The sequence below is a fragment of the Cydia fagiglandana genome, chromosome 17 (assembly GCF_963556715.1).
Source record: "Cydia fagiglandana chromosome 17, ilCydFagi1.1, whole genome shotgun sequence".
Lineage (NCBI taxonomy): Eukaryota > Metazoa > Arthropoda > Insecta > Lepidoptera > Tortricidae > Cydia > Cydia fagiglandana.
The window spans coordinates 7803916-7820084 of record NC_085948.1 but is presented as its reverse complement, the minus strand read 5'-3'; the positions used below and the strand labels follow the sequence as shown (position 1 = coordinate 7820084).

The following is a 16169-nucleotide window of genomic DNA, read 5'->3' as shown; positions in this document are numbered from 1 at the left end:
AGGCAAAGCTCTGCGTAGGTGGCACTAGTAGTACACATACAGTAAACAAACATGCGTCACTACGTCACTCACATATCGCCTATCGTGAAACACGACAATCGAGGGTTCGGTTTCTGCCTCTCTATCACTCTCGCATATTCGAGCGATAAAGAGGCGGATAACTAAATTTCGATTTTCGCGTTTACCGGTAGGCACTTGTTAACAAACCGCCTTGATGCATCAATGTCATATTTTATTGTCTTTGAAAACTTGTCAAAAAACAGTTTAAGGCACAGTATGTATAAGTTAGTCTATGAATTTACTGAGTCGGTAGTGCTGCACTCTGGCGGCAGAACATTGCAGTAATATACCCTATTGTTGGACCTGTCACGTCCTAAAACCTATAAAACAATATTCATGACGACTTTTATGACAACATGCCTAGCCGCCATCTTGGATTATAAAATGGTCATCATTTTCGAATTCTGCACTCCCTAAAACCTATAAATCGACATCCGTGACGACGCAAGTTATCTTTATTTTCAGATCTAACCAATTGCTACAGAATACAAAGGACAAAAAAAGAAGCAAGGAGGTAATGAAACAAGCAAAAATACTGATGATTCCTCGACGCAATTGGATGATTCTTAAATTGTGTCCAGATTTGCTTGTCATAAAAGTTTTTATTTTTCACATATAACTCACACAAGCTCCGTGACATTTCGACCTTGTAATTTTTTAAATGTTTTTGTTTATATATGCGTATCTCACTAGAATAATATAATCAAGGTATGTTTATGTTTGATGGTTGAAATAGTAACTCTAAAAATTATATTTGTGTCTTATATTCCTGCCGAAGACTTTTATTTTTCCTTTTCCTTCTACACAAGTTAGGCCAAGTAATAAGAATTTAGGGCTCTCAATTTTATCTTGACTTCTACATCAGTAAAGCTACGAGGCCATGTTTGGTATCGTTTTCGTATAAATTCACAGTACCAAATTTAGTTATGGTATCACATTGACACCATTCCGAAGTAAAAACATATAAACTTATTAAAATACTTTCTTTTAAACTCCTCTTCACGCTTAAACTGCTGAACAGTTTTAATTTAAAGGTACACATATATTTTGAGTCCCGAGACAGGACATGATAAGTTATGTCAAAAATCATCCTTTAAAGGTGTGAAATGTGGTGCAGGGCGGAATTCAGAATTCAATTCTTGAAGTTAATACTTACTGTTTAAATTTAGGTTTGAAGTCATGTTTTTTATCATTTTCAACTAAATCAAAGATGTAGAATTGTAGACCATCCCAAATTTCATATAAATCGGTTCAGCGGTTATTGATTGTCCGTACAAATTTTTACGCCACTTTTCACACCTTCAAAAGATGATTTTGGTTATAAGATCTATCCTATGTCCTGTTCCGGGACGCAAACTATTTCTATACCAAATTTCAACGAAATCGGTTCAGCGGTTAAGCGTCAAGAGGAGTTTAAAAAATACCGGCCAAGTGCGAGCCGGACTCGCGTATTAAGGGTTCCGTACATTAAGTCCGCCTCGCGCTTGGCTGCACATTTCTAATAGGTTTTCCTGTCATCTTAATAATCGTGATAGGTAAAGGACTATTTTGTGTATTTTTTTCAAAATTTATGACCTAGTAGTTTCGGAGATAAAGGGGGGGGGGGGCAATGGTCATTTTTTGGGTATAAAATCAATTTGTTTACGTTATATGTCCGTCTTTGGGTCTCTAATTTACATATATGTACCAAATTTCAACTTAATTGGTCCAGTTGTTTCCGAGAAAATAGGCTGTGACAGACGGACAGACATACAGACGCACGAGTGATCCTATAAGGGTTCAATTTTTTCCTTTTGAGGTACGGAACCCTAAAAAAATTGTTTTTAAATTTTGTGGAACACGGCCTAGCACCTTCACTGATGTAGAGATCAAGATAAAATTGAGAGCCCTAAATAAAGTTTCAAGAGCGGATATCTCAAAAACTATTCAATATATGGAAAAAATTGACTAAATAAACTTGTAACAAATTAAATTAACTTTCATTTTCTATAAGTGGCCATGTCGCTACGATGCATAGTTTCCGAGATATAATCGAAAAACCGGAAAATGGGACCTTCAAAGCCCCCTCTCTCCCCCCCGCTCAAAGGCTACGGCCGAGGACTTTTGATATGTTCACCTCCTAACTTGTCCAAACCAAGTTAAGGAGCCAAAAATTGTGTTCTGAGCATTTCCCTCTACAACTTTATTGAGCATTCGTTGCCTGACCTAGTAGCGTATTGCATTTCTTTAAAAACTTTTCTGTAAAAGGTTGACGGGTGTTGGGTGTTTATATGGTTTTGGTCGATTTTTATCATTCGCATCGCCCATGATGACTTACTAGAATTACGAGCACACGAGACACTAATAGTAGTTTGACAAACCTTGGTTTTCAAGAGGTATTTTATATTGACATTTGCTGTCACAAATTTGCTGTCAGATTTAGTCGCAAACCGCACGCAAAGTGCACACAAATGTGTCGACACCTTGTTACGGAAAAGTGTAGACACGGCGACGACACTTTGTTTCGAAACAATTCTAGACACATTGTGTGGACTCTGTTACGACACATCTGACATTTAGTTACCACTTTGATGATTCTGCGACTGGAATGGTTATATGGGACGAGCAAATAATTAAAACATAGATTGTACTCCTCAAATGGTGACACTTTCGTTCAACAACTTTTAAAAATTATGAAGTATTTAGACTCTCTATTTTTCATACAAAATAAATACTATCTTCAATGGACGCCATCGCCACGCCATATCATTGTGATTGACGTTGCTTGTCACGCCTTAAACATAACAAAATTCGCAATACATTGCGTCTTAGGATAATCTTTAAAGTGTATTAAAAATCAAACCACAAGTTATTTTTAAAAGTCGCTGAACAAATGTTGGCCAGTATGAGGAGTACAGCTTATAGTTTAATTTTTTGCTCATATTACAAGCCACACCCGGTATAACGAATAACGACACTCCTTTGTTCTGTAACGTCAGTGCAAAGTGCAAAGTTAGCATAGATGGACTCTAATAAGTAGTATGTGTTGTTAACTTGAAAGCATAAATATTTATTCAACCTAATATTTACATATTCAAGTCAAATATTGAAGTTCAAAAATATTTTCAAGTATTGGGTGTCCGCGATCGAGATTTTTAATAGATGGCAGCACCGTGACGAGAAGTCTTTTTGACAGCTGCTGGTCTTTTTGACCAACAAAAAAACTTGGTTAAACATGATTGGTAGATTATGACAGCTAGACCTCTCGCCACGGTGCTGTCACCTAGTGAAACACTCGATCGCGGAAAGGAAACCCTCATTAAATTATAAAACCTTAGGCGTATATGTAACTTTGAAAGTGATTTGTCAAAAATAGGTAGGTAGTTAAGACTTTTGTAGAAGCTCTATATAAACGATTGCTACGAATGTGAAGTTTTCTAACGACAATTTCCATATGAAAGAAAACTCACACATACTCGTTCCAAGTTGAATATTTTCGTAAAAAGTTTTCATTTCTGGAAAATGGTCGTTTAATTTAGAATGAAACTTCTTTACGGGCCGCAACAATTGAACATGCGACGTCGTAGTATAGGTACAGTACAGACTCGAATACTGAGATTGTAAATGCTTTCACAGCGTGCCGTGTAGCAATCAGTAAGAAGAATTAAAATACATTTTAACACTTTAAACTCTCGCGTTTTGTACACATATTGAATTACACAAACGGGTCTACCGCGATATAATTTCATTGTTTTTACCTTTAATTCCGACGTTTCAGCTGAGTTGCATCAGCTGTGGTCACGGAAAGACTGACGTCCCAACAAATGTCAACGGAGATATTAATAAAACAACACTAAACTACCCGAAATTAGTTTATAAAAATGTTCGGGGTAGACAAAGAAATTGCAGCTACCCGTTAAAGTTTAATGTTTATTGTCCACGGCACGACACACAACACTCACAGTATCCGTACACTGGTCCGAAGATATATCTGTTGGTTTCAACATTTGAATCACTGGTCCCCAAGTAGACGATAATTTGTAACCGTCCTCTCGATTGAAATTTTTAGGGTGTTTTTTGAACAACATTTACATAAACACAACATTTTTATAAACTAATTTCGGGTAGTTTAGTGTTGTTTTATTAATATCTCCGTTGACATTTGTTGGGACGTCAGTCTTTCCGTGACCACAGCTGATGCAACTCAGCTGAAACGTCGGAATTAAAGGTAAAAACAATAAAATACATTTATTTTATTTAACGCCACAACATATTACATATAAAAAAGGAAGATATACAGACATAAAAAATATTGAACGCTAAAATAGGACTCAGCATAATACCGCGGCAATCCGTGTGGAGCTGGTTTTCAGTGGGGACCTGACTTATGGCACCTCTACACGATGGGCCAACGCCGGCCACTCCAAGGGACGCATTTATGCGTTAGAGCAAGTGATATTGCTATCTAATTCTACCGCATGGCTGCGTCCCTTGGAGTGGCCGGCGTTGGCCCATCGTGTAGAAGAGCCATTCAAACTATAAGAAAAATTATATGACTGCGGTCAGCCTCAACTCCATCAAACTTTTAATACATTTAGTATGATTTGACGGAGTTTAAACGCCACAAATCTGGAGAATAACCCAGGACATTTAAGGGTCAAACAGAAAACTGTGTTACGTCTTTCCTGTAGATATACACAAGAGTTAAGGGCTATAAAGGTTAATTTTCTTATTTAACCCTTATCCCCGTGAAAAGGTCTTCCTTTTATTTAGAGAACACATACAGACATGCCCACAAGCTGTTAACTATTGCCCACAGGACAGAAAACTAGTGTGTTCGCGCGAACTGTAAATTTTTCTCCCCCGTGGGCAATAGTTAACAGCTTGTGGGCATGTAAGTAATGATTTCATTATAGTTCTGTCAATAAACGGAGGACCTTTTCACGTGGATAAGGGTTAGATAAGAAAATTGTGACGTCCCACGGGTAAAGGTACCTTATGGTGGTTGGCGCTTACGCTATCATTAACGCCGCTCCAATATTACGTAACGTACGTACGACGTAAGCGCCGGCCGCCATAAGGTACCTTTTTCTGTGGAACGTCACAATTAATCTTTATAGCCCTTAACTCTTGTGTATGTCTACAGGAAAGACGTAACACAGTTTTCTGTTTGACCCTTTAGGGCCCCCCACATCTGGCGTCTTTCGAGCGTCGGCGTCTACAATTCTATGGCCGCTGCTCGACGCAACTGCGCAGCGACGTTATTTTCCATAGCGCTGACCAGACGCCGACAGACGCCGACGCTCGAAAGACGCTAGATGTGGGGGGGCCCTTACTGTATTCAGTCTGTGAACTGTTTCCACTCCCGGTTTGTTTCGTAACAGCTGAGCTGTTCGCCAAGAGCTCTTTTCAAAACTTCTTTTGTATGAGCTCGAGTAATAAAACAGCTGCAGGGTGGAATTCGCTCACTTTCGTCCCCGAACTTCGAACTGGGTAGGTTTATGGTAACATTCCATTTTTAACCGCAGCTGCACTACCTAGTCATATGCCTTATGGGAATATAGTTCAGAGCCGGAAACCGCTACCAACTTTTAGTATGTTGTTGGGCATGGCATTGGGTCTCCAAAACTGCCGGGAGACGGCGGCGCTGGCCATCTACTTCAGCGGAATGACGTCATCAAAATGACTCCCGCTTCGTTGCGACTATTGCATACCTACTGCACCCAAACTATGCATGGCACATACACGTGTGGGATATTAAATGAAAGCCAATTAAATAAACTATATTTCATTTATACAGTGTGTACCAAAATATGCAACAGTTTAAGAGAAATTTACACAAAAATAAAAATGACGTAAAAAAATATTCGATTATTTGGGTTTTACAACTAAACCAAAAGTCGGACGATAAAGCAATGTACTACAACATTAAAGATGACGTCTCAAGCCATACACTGATATCAATAAAATCAAAATTGGACCAAATATGTGGAAATTATGCATCAAAATGTAGATATTTGCCCATACAAATGCATAAAAGTTTAAAAAATCCAAATTGGTAATTTTCAGGAAAATCCGCATTAGCTTCTAGTATGTTATTAGCAATATGACCTGGATATATTTTTTTACAAATATGTTTCTTTTTAGTAAATTTAAGTGCCTTAATTTTTTGGGTAGGTACTTTATTTTTTTCCACCCTGTATAGAAACTTGAGATCTATTAAGACAGGCACGTGATACCGGTCACCTGGGGGTCCCTGACCCTCGATAATTGGAAGGGCTCGTAATTAATCGTAAAGTTTCACGGTTTTCCCTCAAAATTAATAACTCGGCTTACAAGTAAACCTTAGATTTATACGATAGGTACTTTAGGTATGTATTTCAGCAATTTTTTGATGATTGAATGATTATTTGATTTGAATAATTTGAATAATTATTAACCGTTGATGTGTGCACTGAGAGAGAAAATTATAAAAGATAATTAAACGCCTAATTAAGGTGAATCACACAATAAATATAATTGACGTCAAAATAGAGGGTGAAAAATTGAATGCAAATATTAAATGTAGATTAGCATTAGCACCATTTACAGAGTAGATTTACATTTGGAACAATGGCCATTATTAAATTTCATTTTAATTTTCACAACGGGGTGTTTTACGTAATAAGAGTAATATTTTTAAAATAGGTATATCGGGTATATCTACAATACTTACATCCTATTTTAACGCCATTATTTTCTGTCGACGACTAAAAAAAAAACCCATTCATATGACATATACCTACATCGGTACCTATTTCTGGTTAGATTAGCTTTAGCAAAGAGGATGATTGTTTTGGGTCAAAAACAAAACTGTGTTCGCGTCTTTCCTGTAGACATACACAAGAGTTAAGGACTATTAAGGTTAATTTTCCTATTTAACCCTTATCCACGTGAAAAGGTCCTCCTTTTATTTAGAGAACTATGATAAAATCATTGCTTACATGCCCACAAGCTGTAAACTATTGCCCACAGGAGAGAAAACTAGCGTGTTCGCGCGAACTGTACATTTTTCTCTACAGGAAAGACGCGAACACAGTTTTGTTTATGACCCTTTTGGGAATAAATGATTACCTACCTTGTCTGTTCAAATCATGCCTGGCTGGATCTGAAAGCAAAAAGGAAAAACGTTTAATTTTATAATGAATATTGACATTACATCAGAAAATGAAAATGTTACAGTCCTTGTATTTACATGTTCCGTCACTATATACTTACTTAATACTTATACATGGACAACGAGTTAGCTTTTTGTGGAACGCCACATTTTACAAGTATATTACTTATTTACATAGGTATAACGGGTGTGGCCTGTAATATGAGCAATAAATTAAACTGTAGGCTGTACTCCTCATACTGACCAACATTTGTACAGCGACTTTAAAAAATAACTTGTGGTTTGATTTTTAATACATTTTAAAGTTTGTTCTAAGACGCAATGTATTGCGAATTTTGTTATGTTTAAGGCATGACAAGCAATCAAGTCGTCAATCACAATGATATGGCGTGGCGATGGCGTCCATTGAAGATAATATTTATTTTGTATGAAAAATAGGGAGTCTAAATACTTCATAATTTTTAAAAGTTGTTGAACAAAAGTGTCACCGTTTGAGGAGTACAATATATATTTTAATTATTTGCTCGTGTTACAGGCCACACCCGGTATGTAGATGTCCCGGCCACGTGGTCCTATACTAAAAGATGGCAGCATGCCCCAAACGGTAGCTATCTAATTTATTTGCACTATTTAGAACACCCAAGGGATCTGAAGGCATGTTCCTAATTCCCAATTTAGATATAACGCATTAATTTAAATTGGCCAAGTTGCTAAACTAAGCACGTTTGGAACTTTGGAGCGACTTAATGAATGAATGAAAATTATACGACAGTTTCCAACACCGTTAGGCTTGTCGACTTCTGTGTTCTCTGTTTTATGTAGGTACATCTCACAGATCTAGCCAGTTTAGTGAAGGATTTTACTTAGGAATAATATGTTTAGAGTTACATCAAGAAATGTCTGCAACAATTTTGATAGCACACACAGTGCAAGTGTTATTTTAAACATCAAACTTGTATGAAATTATATAACGTATAAATAACACTTGCACTGCGTGTGCTATCAAAATCGTTGCAGACTTGTCTTGGTCTACCTCTACCTGATATAAACGTTAGAAATTAGGTACCTTTCACAATGTCATGGTGGTTAAGGGTTGGCCAAAGTGCTATGGAATTTACGTTTATTTCATAATACATACAGTTTACACAGTTCAGTACAATATTCGGGTCAATCGCGGACGGTCTAGAACGCAAAATGACTAGTGTAATAAATTTTCTATATCGCAATTAGTCTACATCGCAGACGGTCTAGAACGTAAAATGCCCACTTTTTAATAGCACCACATTTTACATAGGTAGGTTAGATTCGTTACGTATCTTCAAATGGCCGAAGGCCAGGTAGCATAGAATAGAAGCCCCGCTTCCGCGGGGCTCCGTCGACATCGCTATAAAGTTAAGATAAAACGGAAAAAAATAATGTGGGCATTTTGCGTTCTAGACCGTTTGCGATTAGACTAATTGCGATATAAACAAAATATTACACTAGTCATTTTGCGTTCTAGACCATCCGCGAATAACCCCAATATTCTACGAACAATAGTTTATTAATTTCGACTAGAATTCAGAAGAAATACAGAGCGATTTTTATACAGTCTATCATATATGTTTTTGAAGCTTAATAAGTGAATAATAATTGTTTGAGTTTTAACCTATTTCGATTCTATATTATATTCTATCAGATAACACACAAGTAAGAACAAATGATCAAATCATTAAAATATGTAAATAAACAAAATAATGAATGTTTCTCGAAAAAACGAGACGGATCATATTTTTAATTAATTTACCTAACATCTCTTTATTCTTCTTTCATTTCCTTGAGTCGATCTTCAAATTAATTAAGAGAGAGAGAAATTTAAAGAGTAAAAAAATAAATAAACATGAGGTACTTAAAATAATTATTCTCGCAGAGAGTGACAAAAAGTCGTGAAAAGGAATTTCACAATGTAAAATTCACCTGTAAGTAAGTACAATGGACAGCACAAATGAAAAGCACATTTCATTATACAAATAGGTACGGAGCACCTCGTCTGTGGTCTGTGCAAGCTCAGACAATGGAGATATTGGACTGGATGGAATCAATATCCATTAGCGTGCATGAATATAGTTTTAGATTCATTTGGAACTATTAAAGCTAGTTTGAATTGCTAATCAGCCAAATGGACTTCAAAAATGTCATTAGTACAGTCAGTATTGATACGAGCGAATGAAACAACGCGCTAAAAGGACCTGCCACCCTATAATAGTTTTAGAAATAGAGATAAATCTCTATAGTTCACGATCAATAAGTAGTAGGTACCTATCTATTACATAATAATCTTAAATTAAACAGGGTGGAAAGATAAGTCGGGCCCTGGAGGGAAACTACCTTAAATCCTTAAGCTGGCTCATTTTACTTAAAGGAGACATTCCTTTATTTTTTAAAAGAAACAAAATTGCATTTCTAAGATTTTCTAAAACTCATTGCCTTGCCCGGGACTTCTTTCCACACTGTATACAGGATAGAACATTTCTAGAGACTGAGCTGAAAGGATATTATTATCTAACTAATTGATCTACAATCGAGTTATTATAATCGTAAACCTGGATTGAAAAGTAAAACAAAATCATTTAAATGAAATATTTTTATACCAGTGACTACCCTACAAAGTTACAAGATACATTTTTGTATTATAGTAAATGTTGAGGATGAATTGCATGTTACGGTACGAGTATATTGTCGTCTCATTTTTCTTTTTTTTTTACTAAACTTAAAGTCAACCGAGGAGAAAAGGCATAATTTCTTTAAAAAAAATCCCAAAAATTGTATTATGCGATTGAAAATAATAGCACATCTTGCATGATACAATGTGTGTAGGTAGTTTTTAAGAAATTATGAGGTAAATGTCATTCCCACTCTTTATTCCTATTCACCCCAGTTGACGGTCCCTAGTCCCTACTCGTATTCTCCACCAATTTGTTTTGTTAAATAATGCAAATATCGACTTCGTTTAGATAATTATATTCAGAAGTTTCCTTATCCAAATAAAAACGCATTATCATTGAAGCGAAGTTTATAAAGCCACTTAATATTTACAAGATCCAAACCAAGAACGACGCGTGACAAGAATTCTACCACTGCCATAAAAAAAATAAGTGCGATGCTTTTTTTAAAGAAAATTTCTTTTCGTCACTTGGGAACAACGTTTCTTTGGCGGAGAGGAAAGCATGAATTTACCTAACTTAGACCCACTTGCACCATTCCACTAACCCGGGGTTAAGCAGTCTCAAATTGTACTGGTAACCATGGTAACTCCAGGTTTAACTGGTTAACCCCGGGTTAATGGAATGGTGCAAGTGGGCCTTATTATTTTGTCCATTCGTTAAAAATAGGTAAATAGGTATCAGTGGCGGCGCGTCAAACATATCCGAAGGCAAGCCGGGGCTAATTTGGCTTACATATTTCCTTTACAACTCTGCTAAAACGTCCAAAAACAGGCAAGCCGGTGGGAATCGGGTTTTATGGACGCGCCGCCACTGATAGGTATGTTTATGGAGTAAAACTTTCACATTATTTGACATATGTCCACTGTCAAAAGACGATTATGTCCTGTGACCACCCGCCACTATGAAATACCTACTAGTGCCTTATAAATAATAGTTATTCTGTGTCGCCACTGTAAGCAAATTATTTACTTATTTTATATAAATATATTTAACTATGTTAATCTGAGCCCCACGACTTAGCTAGTTGAATGTAGGTCTTTATCTAAGATACAGTTTATGTCAAGTATTTATTATTTCACACCACCTATTCGGAAAAGAGCTTTTTATTCCCTGCTAGGAGGGATCAAAGTGGCACTTTTCCTCCCTGCTAGGAGGAATCAAAGTGACACTTTTCTGTTCAAACACACTATTTTTAAATTTTTTGTACATTCTTTTTTAGCTAAAATAATCTGTTTAAGCATCACATTGTGTCAACATTTTTTTTATTTTCCTCATAGTTGCTGTGAAAAGCAGTATGTGTCACGCGGTACCTATCAAAATTATTTCGTCTTGGGCGTTAACACTTCTATTGTAGAATCCATCGCTTCATTCAGGATTCAATGTACGCCCTTGACGGAAATATATCATTTTGATCCCTTGTAACACAAACTACTATATACCGAATATAGTGGTGAACCACTTGTTACATCGAGGTCGAGTTTGGACCTCACAATAGTTTGCAAGAGTTATTGCTTTTTATCTTATCTCGAGCCCTTTACGGATGCACTTTGATCGTTGCCCTTTTGTGCTCATCCCTTTCTAACGAAAGCCTTAAGGGTAAGCCTATTACGTGTCTCGGGAACTTTTTTGTTCCTCTCTATAAAAGTCTATGTGGTACAGGACAGGCAGGCAGGCAGGTTAAGACAGGCTTAGGTTTGGAAAGTCTTACGTAGAGCGTACGTATGTTACGTAGAAAGAATCAGTAGAAATGATCCGCTAATCTGTAAAAAATATTCAAGGCTCCGTTTATACAATCGTTTCAGGTTCAAAGCCTTGGCCCGATATTGCTTTTATTAATCCTTGAAAGACAATCTTATTATTCAGTCTTTGTTGGAATTCGCTTTTCTACCTACCTATAACAAGGGATCAAATAAAATAAAATAATTTAACCATTGTGTAGTAATGAGTTTTCACACTCTTTACTCGTACATAACTAGATTATAAACTAAAATCAAGGAAACAAAAAAAATAGACCAAGAAAATAGCTTCAATGTGAATTGGTTAATAAATACGTTGCAAGATGGCAAATATTTAGGGCGAGAAATTTGCAATTTATTTTATTACACTATTTCACATTGCTCATAAGTAGTTTAGCACAAATTCATTTCTCCTTCTCTAAAATTTAGAGTACTTAATTCGGTACAAAATCAACATACCAGTGTGAGGCTTTTCAGGCGCCTAATTTCGAACCAAAGAACGCGGCGATAACACAAAGGCTTTAATCATTTCAAGCTGAATAATGCATAACAATTTTAATACTTTAGTTCATAAAGCTGACCCGAGTTTTCTTGTAAATTGCTGGCACGACTCGCCTCGCCCGCGCAACGACATCTGTTCAATATTTCGTGAGAAATTTGTTTCGAGTGATAAATCGCCTTCCTATCCTGTTTTACAATTTTGAGTGGCTTGGACAGTTATGGACAATTAGTGAGTACGAGGAAAGGAAAACCGAGGAAAAGGTGGATGGACTGTGTGAGAGATGATATGAAACGAACGCAAGTGGATGATGAGATGATGGGCGACAGAGAGGTATGGAAGAGAAAGACATGCTGCGCCGACCCCTAGTGAATGGGACAAAGGCAAGAGAATGATGACATAATAATTTTTGAATATTTTTTCACTCTGCGCCATTTGCGTAAGATTTTACTTTGATCATGTGTTACCACGGTCCACATCAAAACTCACTGGACAAGTGAACATCACCTTCTTTCCTACTTGTGTTTTTTAATTGGCCCATGACAATTAATTAATTATCATATTTAATTATGTACCCATACCTTCCAACAGGCAAATTCTAAACATACGATGGCGATGGCCATTATGTATGGAACTATACAGTAATTAAACTAGTACATACTTCGCAATGTTTTGTAGACGTTAGTATCTATATCCTATCCATTTCCATACAGATAATAATAATTTCCTCTGCTAATGTTTTATAGCCTTTGGTAAACTTGTGTATCATATTCAGAGTGTAAAATATGATATCTAAATGATACGAGTATCTGTTTAGTTTTGTCTCACTCTTACTAATATTGGAGTAAGAGGGATCGCCTGAGATTAATATCAACTTATATCAACTTGGTGTCACTGAAATCTGAATAAGCCTCCTGAATAAGCGTACGTGGAATACATGAGCCGTGAATTTCATTTCAGGAATTTCCACTTGGATCACAACAGGATTGATATTTCTTCGTATCTATCTTACGTCAGCGTCGTAAATTCACTATTCAGCTTCAAATAGGTCGTTATGCTACGAACATGCTGAATAAAACGAGAAAAATCTTGAAGGCATAAAAGAAATGACTGATGTAAGGACAGTTTAAAGAGCTATAGAAGTGGCAGTAAAATTATTCGGTACAATAAGCGCATATAGTTTCTTTGTCCTATGAACCTTCATTTCGGGTTCCGTCCCAAAGGGTAAAAGCGGGAGCCTATTACTAAGACTCCGCTGTCCGTCGGTCTGACCATCTGTGTGTTCTATCTATTCGTCTATCTGTCTGTCACCAGGCTGTATCTCATGAACCATGATAGCTAGGCAGTTGAAATTTTCACAGATGATGTATTTCTGTTGCCGCTATAACAACAAATACTAAAAACAGAATAAAATAAATATTTAAGTGGGGTTTTTTGCATAATGGTACGGAACCCTTCGTGCGCGAGTCTGACTCGCACTTGGCCCGTTTTGTTTTCACAAGCACATACTTTTTTGATTCATTTTACAGTAGGTAATTCCCTAATTTTAAAATTGTTTTGTTCAAAGTTCTTCCTATTTACCTACCTATAGTGCCGTCTCAGAAATAATTTGAATCTTTACACTTACAGGTTCAAGACTCATCCGAGGATAATACGACGTATAAATGGTGAACACTGAACACCTCATAACTCGCGATGAATTTCCTTTTATTCATTGCCTTCGGGTTATAATCATTAGAAACTTAAATTGCCACTTCCGGAAATCGGATACATCTAGTCAAGTTTCTCGCATAAAAATGTATTTCAGCATATCCATTAAATGAAACCAATTCGCATACATTTTCCAGTAAACAAAAACTTTAATATACAGGGTGATTTAGGAGACGTGAGCAGGACTAACACTGCGCATTTCGTAAATTATAAGCAAGTGTTTCGTATCAGTATTAGTGAGTTTAACGTTAATTTTGTAGTCGTGTTGAAAAAAAAAGTTATTAATTTATATACGACATGCATGGTCACCCTAAAATTAGAATACCAAACTACCGATAGTCTGTGTCAAATTGAATGTCATCACTGTCATAACGCTCTGGTTACTTTTGAAAACTCGTATCTCACCAAGTTTGACAGTTCATTTTCTTCGTAATCAAAATGCTGTCATTACGGTAAAAGACGTTTTATGTTTATTAATTAGGTTTTGTAGGGTGACCAAGATTGTAGAGAATTAAATTTGCCCTCACCAAAAAGTTACAAAATAGGAAAAAGTGTGGTTGTTTCACCTAAATACTACGGTGATCGATCAATTATCAGTTACTGAGTGTGTAGGATTATAGTCCTGCTCACGTCTCATGAATCACCCTGTATACACAACCACGTTCAAACACGGTAGACATGACATGTTAGCCTAGGGCAATAAATATTGATCACAGCCGATCATCGTTTCTCATCGTTGGAAAATGTCCTCTATCCACTAGTTTTAAGGTTTTTTTTTAATAAACAGTCAGAGTCAGTAGACAGGTATATAAGAGCTGATTTAAATTCATGAGGCAGAGACTTTTGAACTTCAATTCTACGTCTATTCATCAACAGACACGCCTAGTGAAAGCGCTGACTTGCCGGAAGACAGGGTGAGGAAGGAAGTTTGAAATAAATTAGGGACGCCCGCATCACACCTATTGGATTTATCGGGTCTAATAAGTTATCAGTTGAGGAAAGAGACAAATGCCTCTTTTAAATATTCTGAAGACGATTTTAGATAAGTAGACCCTCTTATATAAGTACTGTCCTTTATCTGTGACCCTAATACTACAAAGAATGAGAAGATCTCGCCATTTGAAATCGTAAACATATTTACATAAAATAAGCGCGTGTGGCCTAGAGGTTCAGCGTGCGACTTTCAATGCGTAGGTCGTTAAATATCATTTGATATTTACCAGTTGCTTTTCGGTGAAGGAAAACACAAGGAAACCGGACCGGACTAATCCGGTTGGAAGTTCGCATGGCAGTCACTTTCGTAAGAACTAGTCATATTATGTCAATTCTTGGGATTAGTTGTCAAGCGGGAACGAAGCGAGGAAGAAGAAGAAGAAGCTAGTTTAGTTGAATTTGCTCAGCATATTAACTAGTACAATTATATCGAGATCTTCCGTTTAACACTGCAAAGTAGGTAATTAATAATTATAACTTAATCAATTTTACTGATATTGCAACAATATCGAAATGACGCATGAAAATCACACAAAACAGTTTATCGCATGAATATAAAGTTCAATAAATTGAATTTTGTGTCAGACCGTGAAAGCTTGTGTAGCCTCGGTTTTGAAATACAAAATATTCAATCACATTTTCGCAATATATAATTCCTCTAGCATACGTGCTCTCCACGTGTATTTATGTACCTAGTAACGAAATAAGCATATTCACATTAGAATTTTCTACTCGTGTAGAAGGATAGGTACGCAAACAGACGGAATATGCCGGAATAATGATAAGTAATTCAATTACACGTTCGTAACGTAGTATGGCAACATTATAATGGGTATTAGATATCCATTATAATGTTGCCATCCTCTCCGTTACGTCGAAGGCAGATTGATGTCGATTAAGAGGCCGGTAACGATTTTAAAGCAGAAATGTAAAATTGATAGATTTAGTCGTTGAAATTGTACACCAATATCTAAATAACAAGTACTGGGGGCATATTCGAGAAGGCACATTTGAATTATCACGTGGATATCCAGTTGATGCGGATAAATCGCGACTTTTTTTTTTTTTTTTTCTGGCTTACTCCCTGCAATTTTGCACAGGGTGAATTTGCCAATGTCGGTGTTGACTTTCACACGTGAGGAGAATGTTCGGTATAATAATTTTGCATTTTTGGGAGGATGTAGTTGGGGAAACCTAAAAACAAATAATTGTTATGAACATCACAGACAAACACATGACAAATACAACGATTAGCAAAGAAGCGGGAAGCGGATGACAGAACGTTAGTAGTGCCAACATGAAGGAAGTGGAAGAGAAGAAAACGATATATA

At 36.5% G+C, this 16169-nt stretch overlaps 1 protein-coding gene across 1 annotated transcript in view; it reads right to left on the bottom strand.

Annotated features, from left to right (window-relative positions):
- The window catches only part of LOC134672389 (probable G-protein coupled receptor CG31760), a 142410-nt gene that overhangs the window by 47921 nt on the left and 78320 nt on the right, over positions 1 to 16169 (bottom strand). The window contains exon 2 of the mRNA XM_063530264.1: positions 7157 to 7186. The gene's annotated coding sequence lies outside the window, so the exon portion shown is untranslated. The remainder of the gene's footprint in view (positions 1 to 7156; positions 7187 to 16169) is intronic.